The sequence below is a fragment of the Myxocyprinus asiaticus genome, chromosome 42 (assembly GCF_019703515.2).
Source record: "Myxocyprinus asiaticus isolate MX2 ecotype Aquarium Trade chromosome 42, UBuf_Myxa_2, whole genome shotgun sequence".
Lineage (NCBI taxonomy): Eukaryota > Metazoa > Chordata > Actinopteri > Cypriniformes > Catostomidae > Myxocyprinus > Myxocyprinus asiaticus.
In genome coordinates, this window is record NC_059385.1 from 31,281,858 (window position 1) to 31,298,912 (window position 17,055).

Consider the following 17,055-nt stretch of genomic DNA (forward strand, 5'->3'; position numbering starts at 1 on the left):
CCGGGAAAAGTCACAGTTCTCCTGATGGCCAGTCCGCCTCTGCTCACGAGGGTCACATTTGTTGTTACTAAGGATTAGGGTTAGACATAAGGGGTAGGGTTAGGTTTAGGAGTAGGGGTAAGTGTAGGGTTTCAGTGGGGCTCCAAATAAACATATTAAATACAGTGTGTGAACGTTGCACGCGACTCTCGCAAGACTTTAGACATGTAGATGGTTACATTCTATACAAGACAACAAACTAGGCTTGACATATCAAAATAAAAGACATGAAATAAAACTTAAACATACAAAAACACACATTGACATAACAAACGGCTGTGAAATGTCATGCGTTCAATCAAATTCTACAGTATTTTGCCACAAATGTATCTGTCACTTGGTATAAACCAGACAAATTAGCCATATGCCAACATGGACAGGTTACGTGGCATGCCCTCATCCTCAAAAACCATGATCAAAACTATGAAAGGTAAACGAAACTACATTGTAAATTTTTTTTTTTGTTGATTCAACAAAACAATTATATTTAGGGCCTTTTTGTGTGTGTGTGTGTTTTTTTTTTTTTTTTACTGACTTAGTTTTTCTCTCAAATTAAAAAGTAGTCTGAACTGATTGAATGTAACTGAGAAAACCGGGTGTAGTTACAACAACTTCATGTTAGTTGACTGAATTTTAAGGCCTGCCACTGTAAAGGTAGTGTTCAGTGAATCTATTTTTAACAGTCAAGCACACCCTGCAAGTTTTGCACTGCAGGATGGTCTCTTTTTGAAAGACACAGACTACACACAAAATAGTATGAGATTTAGACACATAGATATCAACACTTGACACACAAACCTCAGTAATGGTGATAATCAACAAATATCACTAAAAGAAGTAAAAGATGAGCTCTTAATATCACCACACAGTTATCAATCAACAGTAATGACAAAAAAAAACAACAGCAGCACAACAATAAATAAATAAACAAATAAATCTACAACACTAACCTCATTATTAATTCATGCTGCAGTGCATGCTGGGAGCTGGCAAATATTTGTTTGCTCACAAATCTTTATTAAGCAAGTTAAGATGACAAATACACTTGTTGATTCAACTAAAGTACATGTTGATAGAATCCCAACTTACAAGGTTAAGTTGAATTTAGTTGTGTCAACTCAAAACAGCACCTTGATATAACTAGATGTCAGTTTTTTTTGGGCCTTATCTAACTCACTGGAAGGTCACGACGTGGTTAAGTGTTCGCGGCGAGGCATGCAACAGCTTGCCTGTGTCCACTCTTCTGTGCCTCGTGACATGGTTCAGCACCTGCAGCATTTCCTATAGGAACCCCTAGTGTCACTACATCAACACAACGTCGAGTGAGTGACAGACAGGGAACGTCTTGGTTATTGATGTAACCTCTGTTCCCTGATGGAGGGAACGAGATGTTGTGTCCCTCCTGACACGGCACTGAACCGGCATATGGCCGGGACTCTCTATCGGCTCCTCAGCATAAATCTGAATGAGCGATGCATGCCATCTCCTTTTATACCTGTATGTCCGGGGCAGAGAGCGGCATGAGTGTACAACCCTGACTACATTAAATACGGGTTCACTCACAAAAAGGATAAACATGGTTTGTGTCAACAATGTGTTTTGTGCTGTGAATTATTGGTTGTCAATAACATGAATACTTTGAAATTCAAGAGACATTTAGAAACCAAAATTGTTAACTTTTCTTATTCAGCCTGTCAAGTGAATAATTTTGCATAATGTTGGGCCTATGCAGTCAATGTCAGTGTTTGATTTTATGTATACTGTATATACTAATAATATATATATTATTTGATATTAACCAGACCAGCACAGGTGCACTCTGTTTGTGTTTATTCCCTGTGAAATCAAAAATCCTTTTCCATGCTGTGTCCTTTCAGTTTCTCCAAGGTCTTTTCTTCAAACATTTATCATGCTTTTTTCTACACTTTTCATAAAAGACAACTGAAAGAATGACTGATCAGATGGCACTTTTGTTTAGCTTTTCAGAAATGTCCACAAAATATGTTAATAGACACTGTAGATTGAGTGAATTCCTATTCAGATTATTATTTAAATGGAATCAGATTAGTATACATTCAATATTAAAAGTCCATTTCAAAGCCAGTTCATCTGTATGCCTTTAATACATTTATATAGATTAATTTATCTTGCGAGATTTTTTTCGGGTTGAATGTATATTCTTTATTTATCCTACCGTTCTCAAGCAATAGCATCTGATTCTTGACATGAAAAAGTTTGTCTTCTCCTCTTTTCAGTTCATACTTAGAACTCGAAATTGATGGTATTATGTCAATTCTCAATGAGAACACAGACATGAACTTCTCTGTTGCAGACAGATATCCACTAGAGAACTTCAGTTGAGTCAAATGCTATGATGGAAAACATGTTGTAGATCATTTGACCACAGGATAACTGCTACGCAACAATGATATTCTCTGGCCTAAAATTTTACTATTTGCTGAAACTAAAATATTGAACTGAATTTAATATTTTATTCACATTTGTAAGTGGGATCAACAGATAAGGATAAACATCCTCATTTACTGTACTGGTGTAACCTGACTTCCATGATAATTATAGTAATAATAACAATACAGTTAATCTGTAATGTGCTTACACCCAACATGCTACAAGATGTGAGAGTAACAGAACAGAGCAAAAAAAAATAAATAAATAAATAAATAAATATATATATATACACATTACCGGTCAAAAATTTTGAAAAGCTTGACCAAAATGTTTCTCATGATCTTAAAAATCTTTTGATCTGAAGACGTATGCTTAAATGTTTGAAATTAGTTTTGTAGACAAAAATATAATTGTACCACAGTATTCGTTTATTTCATTATAAATCTAAAATTTAATTAAAAAAAAAAAAAATTTTGGAAATTGATGACTTGGACCAAATAATAAAGAAAAGCAGCCAATAAGTGCCCAGCATATAGATCGCAACTCCTTCAATACTTTTTAAAAAGTATCCCAGGATGATACCTCAAGAAGTTGGTTGAAAAAAGTACATTTCTGAAAATTCTAGGCAAAGGGTGAGTACTTTGAAGATGCTAAAATATAACACAGTTTTGATTTATTTTGGATTTTGTTTAGTCACAACATAATTCCCATAGTTCCATTTATGTTATTCCATAGTTTTAATGACCTTACTATTATTCTAAAATGTGAAAAAAATTTTAAGTATATAATATATATAAGGTAGTGTATATAGATATTAGAAGGATGAACAACATACCATAGAAACTCCAAATAATTACATTTGCTTTTTCATTTCAATAAATTCAGCATTCTAATATTAAAGGGATAGTTTAGCCAAAAAATGAAAATTCAGGCAAAGGATACGTTTGAAGAGCAGAGAACAGTATGACCTTTCTGTCGAATCCTTCTCATTACAAATGTGTAAAATATTCATGAACACTCAGTTTTCAGGGATTGTGCGAGTTGTAATGCCTTCTCCTGATTGGTCAACTTTAGGTAGATTGACAAATCGTCTTGTTCAACCGCACACACCTCACAAATTCAAGCCGAAAGTACGCAAATTTTTTTAGATATGTTGAAACGTTATCGGGAGGTTTTAAGCTGCTTGTATGCCACTCGGCTCCTCGTAATTCCTCTCACATGATGCAGTTCTTCCAGTTCACTTTTGGTAAGTGAAACCAAAACCTCCAAAACATTGCGGTCTACTGTACTTTCAGCCTGATCTCATTAATATACATAGCTATTTGTACATTAATATTTGAAACATTTAAACGTACATGTTTGTACTTTTGGATAGACACTAAAACTTACAATATGGATGTATGAAAGCATCTAAAACATAAATGTTTTAATATTGGCAAATCTACTACACATTATTTTAATACACAAATCAATTATAAATATATTTGTACATTTTTACTGTTTTATATTTTAGATCCCTTAACCCCACCCCAACTTCTAAACATAACCACTTTTCAACAATATAAAAACATGTAACAAGTAGATTACAGTACAGTAGCAATAATTTTTTTATACAATATATTCATTTATACTGTACGTATATTTTACAGCCGCTAATCCAACACCTACTCCTAAACCTAACCATAACCATTTATTAAGCACATAAAACATGTAACAGGCAGATACATTTAATCACAAAAATGTATTAAAAAATGGCAAAATTCAGTACAAAAGTAGTCCAAAGGGCGATGCGCTGCATCCAATGTACTCCCTGATGGCATACAATAGAATTGTGTGAGGCGGAGAGTAGATTTTAAATTATTAAAAGCTGTAATTCTTCTCCTGATGCACTCCGTAACGGTGCTGTCATATCTCAATCAATATATACATCGCAGAATATGGCATGTCGCAAACGGTCACGAGACATTTGAGAGCCAATGACTGTGTCTCGTTTCGATGGCTGCACACTAGCTTGGACGCGTCCTTTGAAGGCTGCATTATACCGAACGTCCTCCTTTAAACAAGCTTAGTTTAAATGAGACGGCCTTTGTAGGACAAATGGAAACAGTAAGAAGGGAACAAAATCCCTTTGGAAGGGAATGTATGAGGTAAATTTTAGGAGAGGTATAATGATGAAGAGAGAAAAGAAAATAGATTTTACAGGTGTACATTTAGTCTATAATACTTTATTTTAATGATATATTACTATAACTATACATATTATATACTCTGTCTGCAACCATCTACTGAGGTACTTCAACTTGGGAATTAACATTACTTGTGTTTGAATAGCATATTTTCGGGGCAAATTGGCATCATTTTTTATTTTAATTTTTTTCAGACAAATGATGTTCATTTCCATTGAAGCAAAGAATTGTGCGTTGTGAGTGTTCACGAAGGATATCATGCATCCTCCAAATTCCTGTGAAAGAAGGTCACATTCGAAGGCTGCATTCGGAGTGTCCTACTTGCTTTTCTGAAATGAGACAGCCTTGATGACATATGCGGCTGACAAATGCGACCTCCGGAGGATGCAGCCTTCGAAACAAGACACAGCTAATGAGCATTCGACATCACTGCCGTAAAACCACTGGTCATAATGTTTTATAGGTGGCAATTTTTGAATATTGAAAATGAAACCAACCAACGGGGGTTGACGTTAAGGTGGGTGCGATGGCGCTGTGGTGGATGAAGTCAGAGATCGTTAAATAAAAGGCTTGAATTTATGTCTGTTCTTCACAGAAAGCAGTCTGAAGATTTGGATTATAGCTAACAAATTTATGGATTAATTTTATTATTGTTTTATGGTGCTTTTTGTGGTTTATTTAGTTTTTTGGCATATTCTGAAAACGTCTTGGTTACTGATGTAACCTCTGTTCCCTAATGGAGGTAACGAGACGTTGTGTCGATGTAGTGACACTAGGGGTTCTATCTTGAGAGCCCCAATCACCTTTGCTTAAAATAGAAAAGGCCAGTGAAAATTGGCGAGTGGAATTTGCATGCCACTCTCCGTCCCGGACATACGGGTATAAAAGGAGATGGCATGCATCGCTCATTCAGATTTATGCTGAGGAGCCGATAGAGAGTCCCGGCCATGTCAGCGGCCGGTTCAGTGCCGCGTCAGGAAGGACACAACATCTTGTTCCCTCCATCAGGGAACAGAGGTTACATCAATAACCAAGATGTTCCCTGTCTGTCACTCACTCGATGTTGTGTTGATGTAGTGACACTAGGAGTTCCTATAGGAAATGCTGCAGGCGCTGAACCATGTCACGAGGCACGGAAGAGTGGACACAGGCAAGCTGCTGCGTGCCTCGCAGCGAGTGCTCAACCACGTCGTGACCTTCCAGTGAGTTAGGTAAGGCGTCTCCCTAGTCCCGTTAAGGGGGGAGGAGGCACTTACCCAAGTAGGCTACTGGCGGTGCCTTTCTTAATTTGCTGTTAAGCAATCACCCGCTGTGCACTTTCTAGAATAGCACTGGGAAGTGCTCTTCCCTCTCCAGGAAGGAGAGCACTACGGAGACCACATCCTGCCGGAGGGAGGTTAATATGTGGAGCATACCTCACATGAACTTACCGACGGGTACACATATGGAATGATACCACAGGAGGACCCTATCTACAGAGAGGGTACGCAGCACAGAGAAAGTTCTGACACAGGTTTCACCTAAGGGGGAAACCGAACAGTGGAAACTCATCATACGGGATTACCAAGGGGGAATCACCATGCATGGAGCACTGAGAAAAGGGGAATATCACGGGTACTGGGCCTGGTGGTGTTACTCCTCCGCCAAGTTCATCACCGAACAGTGCTAAAGAATTAAAGAGGTGTCCGGAGTTCACTAGTATGGGGAACTGTTGTGGACAAAAAAGTGCACATTATCACCTTTGAAAAAAGGGGAAAGGCGCAATGCAAGTGGTACACCCAACCGGCTGCCTGGTCTACCTGCTGTTACCGCGTAACACTCGAAACTGGGTCTATGCGTAGGTTATAAATCCTCGCAAAGGTATTGGGTGTAGCCCAACCCGCAGCTCTGCATATATCCGCTAGAGAGGCCCCCCTTGCCAGTGCCCAGGAGTCCCGAAAAGGAGTGGTGGGAACCTTGGGCATGTAACCGGGCCGGGGTCTCAAGATCACGTGAGAGTGTGCTGGCCCGAACTCCAGGCATTCGCTGGTAACAGAGAGCAACTGCAGGTCCCCCACCCTCTTGATGGAAGTGAGCACCACCAGGAGGGCTGTCTTCAGGGACAGAGTGCTGAGCTCAGCCTGCTCCAGAGGCTCAAAGGGGGCTCTTTGTAGGGCAGGTAGGACCACAGAGAGATCCCAAGGGGGGATCAGGTGCGGTCTAGGAGGATTCAACCTCCTCATGCCTTTGAGGAACCTGCTGATCAGGTCGTGCTGTCGTGAGGGTCTCCTGTCCAGTGTATCATGGTGAGCTGCTATGGCAGCCATGTACACTTTCAGGATAGAGGGAGGCAGCCGTCTCTCCAGCCCTTCCTGAAGAAAAGACAGCACAGACCAGACAGCGCATCTCTGTGGGTCTTCCCCACGGGAAGAACACCAGTTTGTGAAAAGACACCACTTCAAGGCATACAGCCGCCTCGTAGAGGGGGCCCTGGCCTGAGTGATCGTGTCTACCACCGCTGGTGGAAGACCTGCTAGGTCCAGGAGCCAGACGTGGAGATTCCAGAGGTCTGGCCACAGGTGAACAATACTTGTTGCTCGTCCTCCCTGACTTTGCATAGAGTCTGTGCAATGAGGCTCACATGAGGAAACACATACTTGCGTGGCCCCCGAGGCCAGCTGTGTGCCAAGGCATCCGTGCCGAGGGGGGCCTTGGACAGGGAGTACTACGGGGGCAGTGAGAGGAGTCTTGGGAGGCGAACAGGTCTACCTGTGCCTCCCTGAATCTCTCCCAAATCAGCTGGACTACATGGGGGTGGAGTCTCCACTCCCCGTGGACATTACCTGCCATGAGAGCGTGTATGCTGCATGGTTGAGGACACCCAGAAGGTGAGTGGCTCGCAGAGACTTCAAGGTCTGCTAGCTCCAAAGGAGGAGGCGGTGGGCAAGTTGTGACGTGATGCAAGCGTACGGCGCCTTGGTGGCTTATGTACGCTACGGTCACTGTGTTGTTGGTTCAGACCAACACATGCTTGCCCTGAATCAATGGCCGAAGCCTCCTCAGGGCAAGCAATACCGCCAGCAACTCCAAGCAGTTGATGTGCCATTGGAGTCGGGGCCCCGTCCAGAGCCCCGACAGTGCCTGCCCGTTGTACACGGCGCCCCAGCCCGAGTTCGAGGCGTCCATCGTGACCATGATGCACCTTGAGACCTGCTCTAGGGGAACACCTGCCCGTAGAAATGCAAGGTCTGACCAAGGGCTGAAAGTCTGACGGCACTGTGACATGATGGTCACACACTGAGTGCTGTGGTGCCATGCCCACCTCAGGACTCGAGTCTGTAGCCAGTGCTGAAGTGGTCTCATATGCATCAACCCGAGGGGGAGAACCACCGCTGAGGATTCCATATGCCCCAGGAGCCTCTGAAATTATTTCACTGGTGCCGCTACCTTCTGCCTGAAGGTCTTCAAGACGTGCCCTGAGAGTGACCGAGTCCAACTCCATACCGAGAAAAGAGATGCTCTGCACAGGGGAGAGCTTGCTGTTCTCCCAGTTGACCTGAAGCCCAAGTCGGTCGAGGTGCTGAAGCACAAGGTCCCTGTGCGCACACAACAGATCTCACGAGTAAGCTAGGATTAGCCAGTCGTCGAGATAACTGAAAATGCGTATGCCCTTCTTCCTCAGTAGGGCCAGGGCAGCCTCTGCAACCTTGGTAAAGATGCAAGGAGACAAGGACAGACCGAAGGGGAGGACCTTGTACTGGTATGCTCTTCCCTCAAAAGCAAACTAAAGAAAGGGTCTGTGTCAAGGAAGGATTGATACATGAAAGTACGCATCCATCAGGTTGATGGCCGCGAACCAATCCTGATGTCGTACCAGCACCAGGTTGCGTTTCTGCGTTAACATCCTGAATGGACACCTGTGTAAGGCCTTGTTTAGGGCATGCAGGTCCAAGATTGGGCGTGACCCTCCCCCTCTCGTGGGCACGATAAAATAAGGGCTGTAGAAGCCCTTGCGCAACTTGGTTATGGGGACGGGATCTAAAGCTCCTTTCGCCCTTTCCCTGCACCATAGTGGAGAGGATGCCACTGAACCATGGCAGGCATCTGGTGAACTGTATCGTGTAGCCGATGGAAATCATCCTGATGAGCCACCGCAAGGGGTTGGGGAGAGCTAACCAGGCCTCCAGCCTCTGCGACAGCGGCACCAGGGGGACAACTGGACTTACCGTGCCCGGGAAGGGTGGTTCGTGGCAAGGCAGAGCAGGCACCCCACCTGGAAGACAGCCCAGGGGGGACGTGCTGCTCGGCAAGCCCGCAACGGTGGCTGGTGACTGGGGTGGGTGAGCGGCCCCAGAGATTAGCACACTTACCTGTTCGCCGGCTGTCTCTCGATGGAGAACGAGGGAACGGGAGGTACACGCGTTTGCATGATTGACCAGAAATACTTCCAGTGCCTGGCCGTTGTGAGTGCGCTGGCCCAGGGAATGAAGAAACTACTCTTTTGTTGATCATGTGGGTGCCAAGGCCCAGAGGACACTCGGCTATGTAATACTCACCACGCGCTGGCCCCGGGGCGATGGTGGGGCTGGAGAGATGCCTCATCCCTGGGCGGCCCATGTTAGGACCGCCTCGAAGCCCGTCTGATGGGCAGGTGGAGCCGACTTCCCGCGGGAGGATCTTTTTCTCTGAGGCTGGCGTGTGGGCTCTGATGGTACAGGAGCCGGGGCCGGCACCGCAGGGGAACGGATCTGGCGAGAAGCAGATGGGGTGCGGAACCTCGGTGGCCTGAAGGCTTCCAGGTCGCTCGCTGCAGGATGTGTTTAATCACCTTGTCAAGAACTGATGGGCAAAATCCTTGACGGTGTCACCAAAAAGCCCCCCTTGGGAGATGGCCGCATCAAGAAAGCAGACTTTCTTGGCGTCATGCATCTCTGCAAGGTTGAGCCACAGGTGCCACTCTTGGAACACAAGAGTGGACATCGTCTGGCCCAGGGCGTGCATCGTGACCTTCGTCGCACGTAAGGCAAGGTCAGTTGCAGTGCGCAGTTCCTGCATCAGCCCTGGGTCGGTCCTAACCTTGTGCAGATCTTTCAGCGCCTTGGCCTGGTGGACTGCAGGATGGCCATGGCATGCAGGGCGGAAGCGGCCTTACCCGCGGCCTTGTAAGCCATTGTCATTAAAGAGGAAGAGAACTTAAAGGTCTTGGAAGGGAGCCTTGGTCGGTCGTGCCAGGTGGCTGCGCCCTGCGGGCATAAATGCACCACTATGGCGCGCTCAACATGGGGAAGCCCGACAAATCCCTTAGCCGCTCCACCGTCAAGGGTAGTCAGAGTGGACGAGCCCATGAAGCGTGTACTATTGAGGAACCTGTTGATCAGGTCGCGCTGTCGTGAGGGTCTCCTGTCCAGTGTATCGTGGTGAGCTGCTATGGCAGCCACGTACACTTTCAGGGTAGAGGGAGACTAGAGGGTGAACTACTTTTGTGTCCCATGGCAAACAAACATAAAATTAAATGCTTAATAAATGAAAACGATCACAGAGGTTTTATTCATTTTAAAGTTTAGTCTTGGTTAAAGTGACATAATACTTTAAAATGTTGTATAGGGCAGCAGAAATCACACAGAACTGAATGAAACCATTAAAATGTCATATTCAGTGTTGGGAAGTAACGGAATACATGTAACGGGAATACGTATTTAAAATACAAAATATAAGTAAATGTATTCCACTACAGTTACAATTTAAATCATTGGTACTTAGAATACAGTTACATTCAAAACGTATTTTGCATTTTATTGTCATTTGTTTCATTTAATATTTAGTCCTTTCAGATAGAAAACATTTAAACATATAAATGATGCGATCCAAAGTGCATTTGAACAGCAGTGAAACACTTTCTTATGATGTGTTACATTCATACGAGCAGACAGAGAAGTAAGTTTGGAGCACAAGAAATAGAAATAAACCTTGTGTAAATTGTCAGCTTTATGCTAAGCTAAAATGCTATTTCTAGCCATTTACATGCACATGTTACCAGGCACGATCATATTTTTGAATCAAGAAAATTCACGTTGGATCATAATTTCTTTTTTTCTAGTAAGACCTTTGATATTAGGGCAAAAATTATATTTTTGATAATAATTTTTGTATTGTTTTCCTGTAAAAATACCTAAAAATCCTTAAAACAAGATCAATTTGATTTATCTTGTTTTAGAAACAACACTGCATAAGATATTTAGGTTTTTTAGAAAATGTATTTTTAACATGTGTATTTTGTCTTACTGTACTGGCAGAGTTTTTATAATCAAAACAAGTGAAAAAATCTACCAGTGCTGAAGAAGTAATCCAAAGTATTTAGAATATGTTTCTGACCTTGAATAATCTAATGGAATACGTTACAAATTACATTTTATAGCATGTATTCTGTATTCTGTAGTGGAATACTTTTCAAAAGTAACCCTCCCAACCCTGGTCATATTATAATGTCAGCTTCATTAAATAAATGTGATGGCATTTAATGTTTGCATCAGCTCCAGAGGTGTTTACCTTTCCTTGTGGTGCGACCAGAAGCCCGTTGTAGAAGCTCGTAGGAGACCCAGGTTCGCATCTTGCATTGAAACCAGGAAATGATCACATTCACATAATTAGTGATGAGCGAAATTCGGAGGTTGCATTTACCCCTTTAACATTAAATTTTTACTCCACTGATGGTTAGGTTTAGGTTTGGGTTCGGTGGTACAGTTTATAAAATATGTATTCATCTTTACAGTATTGCATCCTGTGCTGAACCAACTTGTTTTTGGCACCCCCCTGCGGACATTTCAGTTGGAACATGGAGCTCACACATGCCCCAACAACACTTACCAGTTTGACCACTGGGGGAAGTGTTTTGAATTTCGGTACACTAAAATTGGTAAACAAATATCGGCACAGACCGATGTTAGGTAAAGCAGTGTTTCCCAACATTTTTTCTGCCACGGCACACTTTTTACGACTAAATAATTTTACGGCACACCACTATCCCACATAGGCTAACCATCGTCAATATTTTTCCTTTTCAAGAACTTGTCCATGTTTTCTGTCTGTCTTATTAGCATGTTTACTTGTAATGTTTGAAATTCGGCTATGCAAAAAAATAAAAACATTTAAAAAATTTAAAAAATAAAAGTCACATAGGTAGGCTACGCTGTGTAAGGTCACAGGTGGCAAGAGTGCTAAATGGGTAATGAAAAACAACAGATTTGCTTCTTTTCTAATTTGTAGATTAGAAAAGATTTTTTTTTTTTTAAATAATAAGCTAAAAGCACCAATTCCAGCTATTTTAGTGATTCAAGTTTATTCAAGTTTACAATTGTGCAGAATTAGCTGCACAATAAGGAGTAATTTGGTGAGGCTTGCTTCTGTTTCACAAATTTGTTCAATTTTATTAACTGATTAGTTCAGTGACCCCTTCTGGAAATGTCACTAGGTGGTGACAAATGAGTGTCTTATGTGCTATGAGTGAGTCAGTGAATCATTTTGAGTTGTTCATGACAGAAATCTACCAAGAGACTTTATAGTGTTTAAGCATTAAAAGAACAAAGCAGATCTATATTCTTCCTTCAGTCTGAGCATTATTTTTCATCCAAAAAGACAACAAAAATAGTCTAATTATAGTGAGTTTCAATAACATCCTTACCTTCTCCATTACTAAAACTTGCATGGCTACAAATCCACTGACTTCAGTATAAGAATTATAAACACAAAGCAGATCTACGGTATAATTTTCCTACAGTAGCCCATTTAAACTGCTGAGCATGGCTTTTACCAGAAAAGACCACAATAATAGACAAATAATAATAAGTTTCAATAATGTTCTTCCATCATTGTAAAGTGCATTTCACATGAGTTGAGTCGAGGCGTCAATGCCCCATTCAACGCCAGCGTCATGTGCCACATTGCCCTCCACATGACAAGAGTTGCAGAAAGCGTCACAGAGGGGCGATTTTACGAGTTTGCCATGTAAAAAAGTGGGAGGTGTGCACAATAAACATTGAAAACATGTATTTGGAAGAGAGAAAAAAAGCTTGCAGTTGCTTTGATAGCAGAAAGTAATAAAAGGACTCGTTTATGTTTAGGTCTAAGCATTTTCTTGGTAAATTTAAATTAGTTCAATAACTGGGGTCTCTGATATCCGTAAACGATAAGGTAATATTTAATTAAAATAAATTATGAGACATTCGATGTCTCTTCACAAATTAGGACTTTTTTTTAAATATTTCTTGTTGCTTAGTACTCTCAAAGACATTATTGGTGAAGCAAAAATGTGTGTGTGAAAAACACTTTATGAAGTGACGCCACTTTACACCAGACTTCAATGTATTCTGCCACGGCACAGTGGTTGGGAAACACTGAGGTAAAGATAAGTCTACCTACTGTTTCCTATTTCACGTTGATATTAGTCTGGACATGAATCAATATATCGTGAGCACAATTTTGGCTCTAGCAAGGGTTTTGATCCACTAAGCATTGGGACACTGATGACTCAATACTTGCTAAATAATTATGAGGCTGCACATGTAGAAAACAAAGCTGTAATTTATCAACAACAACAACAAAAACCGATATTTTTCTGGTATCATTTGTTTATTGTCCATCCTCATTATAGTTGTTAAAAAGTGCTGTGCCGTTATGGCCACACACACACACATACACTGCAAATATTTAGGAGTGAAAACCGCATTTCAATTCAGGAGTGAGACATGTCACTTTGCATAACATGCATTTGCTACTTGAATGCAGTCATACTGCTTTCAACCTATAATTCCTTTACCTTGGTAATTGGACATATTTCACACAAAATTATATGCACTCACGTACCAAAATAGTAGGTTTAGGTGATGGATCAAACCACTTATTGCAGGTGATAATTGTTAGAGTGTTTGATTTGTGGAAGCAAAGGTCTGTCGCCATTAAAATCACAGGCAGCGTGCTGTGATAATTTTAGCCTGCACTGTATTGTTCAAGTAGAACACTGGTTGATGTTGCCCCATACCACCTCAAAATTAAATATTGCAGCTATAAGGCAAAAACTCTTCTGTTTACCATTGTTAACACATCACCATGTTGCCCAAGCAAGGACATTCTAGCTTCTGATCAGTAGTCCTACCAGATGTTTAGATTTTAAATGTGGCTCATCTCGAGAAAATAGTGGATTTTGTCAGACAAGCCTGACAGCCTAATCTACTGCTAGGTCAGCCTGAGCTTGGAAGTCAGATTTTCAGGATAGCCGACCTACACAGCCGATCAACATTTAATTTAATCCAGTTTTGTAAACTGGTTCAATAGATTCATTGTAAAGATACTGTAAGACTCAAATTAATGCTTAGTTTATGATTTGGACATTGCTACTTCTCTCATAAATATGCTGAGGAGAACATGGGTGGATGTCAAGATCATCAGTGAATAATTAATGAAATACTGGTCTGTTTCTCACACAAAGCTACTGCATGGCTTCAGAAGACTTGTAATAAAACACACAAGTTGTACAGACGACTTTTATGATAATTTTATAGTTTTAAATTTTATTGCATGGAAAAGAGTGGCCATTTTAATGTTTTGTGTTCCACCGAAAAAAGAAAGTCATCCAGGTTAGACATGAAGTGAGGGTGAGTCAATGATGAGAGAATCTTCATTTTGGGGTGAACGGTTCCTTTAATGATGTTGAAGTATTTGTTTGGCTACAGTGTGTTGCAAATGAAATGCAATCACAGGTCATGAGAACACAGAATTATCAGGCCAATAATCGTCAGAGCATATCAAATTATCTCCCTCTCAACATAACAATGTCTTTCCTCTCAGAAGTGTCTCCCAAAGGCAGACAACAAGCCTCTGACATCCTTTGACAATGCTTCTGTCATGTTAGACAGGCTAACAAGAACTGGAGGTCTTTTGGGAATAAGTGAGTTCTCTGCATGACAATAGCTGCGTTATAGTTAAAGAAGCATATCTGCAAAAAAACACGGATATGTCGACCACATCAAGCTAGACTCTCACACTTAACACAACAAACACAAAGAACAACCCAGCTGTCTTCTATTGTTCATGTGCACATGTTAATTTATCATTTTAATTATGAGTAATATGTTGATTATGTGCTAGCTGATATGTGAAGTATGTAGATAAATTATTTGGACTTTTAAGCTATACTATCAAATGTATACGTTTGTGTGCATTGGATAAAGAATATCACAACAAGTTGCATTCATTAAAAAAAAAAAGAAAAATGCTCAAGCACACTTTTCAAGCAAAACATAAAAAAATACATTTGTTTGGTTTTAAATGATAAATGATAACATTTGCACTGTTCAAATTGAATACACATATTTGAACACTTTCTGGTTGTCAAATGTTAGTAGAACATGTTAATGTGATGAACAACAGGACACCTGTGTGAACCTGAGGTGACCTTAAGTCACATTTACATTAAATATCAATGTTTTTAAAAGGATTTTGTTTGTAATTATTTTTAATCTTTAATGTGTATGTATACTGTATGTGTGTAAGGAAACAATCCAGCAAACTTTAAAGTACCGGAGTTGTTAGAAAAAGATTTAAAAAACACTCTTTTTATTTTTATTTGTACATTTATGTTTTTTTATTTTTATTTATTTTTTTATTATTATTATTTTGGTAACACTTTACATCAATGTTCCATTTGTTAAGGGTTTAAAAAGGTGGTTCATTAATGACTAATAGGTAATTTACAAATTCAATATACATTGCTGAAATGCAGTTATAACAACATGCATAAAAAGGGTGACTTTCATGCACAAATTGTGAGCCATTTTACCTCACATGTTATAAACACTTATTCAACATTAATAAACTATGAAAATGTGTCTTTATGTAAAGTGGACACACATGAAGTATTTATTAAGGAGTTGCCAGCATTAGAAATTACACGACAGTTGCCCTTTTTATTCATGTTGTTATAACTCCCCTTTATAAACCCGTAACAAAGGGTAAAATAATTTAAAGTCTTACTCACATTTTTTCATAATAGCACCAGAAACATCATGAGTTTTAATGCACAACCTCAGAGTTGTGTCAGTGTCCCAGTGTTTAATGGATCAATGCCCTGACTAGTGGCTGAATTTGCATTTACATTCACAATGTACTGATTCACAACATAATCACATAGGGAGCGTGATGAGACACAGCACTTGACACAAGTTGGTTAAAAGTCATTGCATTTTTGTGCAATTTTAAGTGTGCAGTTATGTGCTGTTGAATTTATTGAAAGATGTGTTTGATTGTACACAAATCATTGTCATTTGAAGGTCACTGCAACTAATAAAAAGCATAAGAGGTGCAGCAAAATAAAATAAAAATAAAAAAGTTTAAAGAAGTGAGGTCTGAACGTCTACCCGAGACACTCAAAGTTCTATTTTCTTTTGCAAAAAACTGCAACTTGGGCTGAAACTCCACAGAATTTGTTGGCGGAGCTACTGGATAATATCAAGCATAATTTGCAGTAGGGGAGACCAGGGCTTGTAGTTACTTTTCACTCTAGTAAATATTTCTTTGGGTAGGTGATTTTAAGTGAATTTCTAAGAGAATAACCCTTCGAGGGAAATTATGGTGCACTAGCAGCAAAACATTTAACACTGTACATACACATGGCATACACTATATGTAAATAAAAATGTGTGATTTTTTGAAGGAATGCAATATACAAACACAATATACATAGTACACACAATAAACATAGTGTACATTACAACTACAGGAGTAAAATTTCTGTTCCCTATCTGTCACTCACTCGACGTTGTGTCGATGTAGTGACACTAGGGGTCACTCTTGGGAGCCCAAGACACCTCTGGTCTTTGATAAAAGGCCAATGAAAATTGGCGAGTGGTTTTTGCATACCACTCCCCCGGACATACGGGTATAAAAGGAGCTGGTATGCAACCACTCATTCAGATTTTCTCTTCGGAGCTGAACGGTCACGCTCACTGAGCTGAATTCCCATGACTCAGTGGCTTCTGCCCCCTCTGCACTGGTGCACTGCAGAGAACACCCCTGGGTGCTTCGGCAGAAATAAAAGAGTCTAAAAAAGTAAAAAGCATATTTCTCTAAAAGAGTATATAACTCTAAAAGAGCGGCACACACAGAACGTGTTTTTAAAGACGCATCTTTTTAAAGATGCCTTTCCGTTTGTGTTATTCCTGGTTGCGCTCGTTATCTCTCGCCTTCTGATGGTCACGATCACTGTCTTTCATGTCTGGGCACTGCTCACACGGAGACAGCGTTCGTGGATGGTTCATGTACTCATTGCGAGAACATGTCCATGGCAACAATGCGGTTGTGGCTTATCTTCGTAAGAAAGCAAGCCACCCCATAGGCTTCCCCCAGCGCAGCTAGAACTGGGGGTGATTTGGGGACCCCAATGGGACCACCT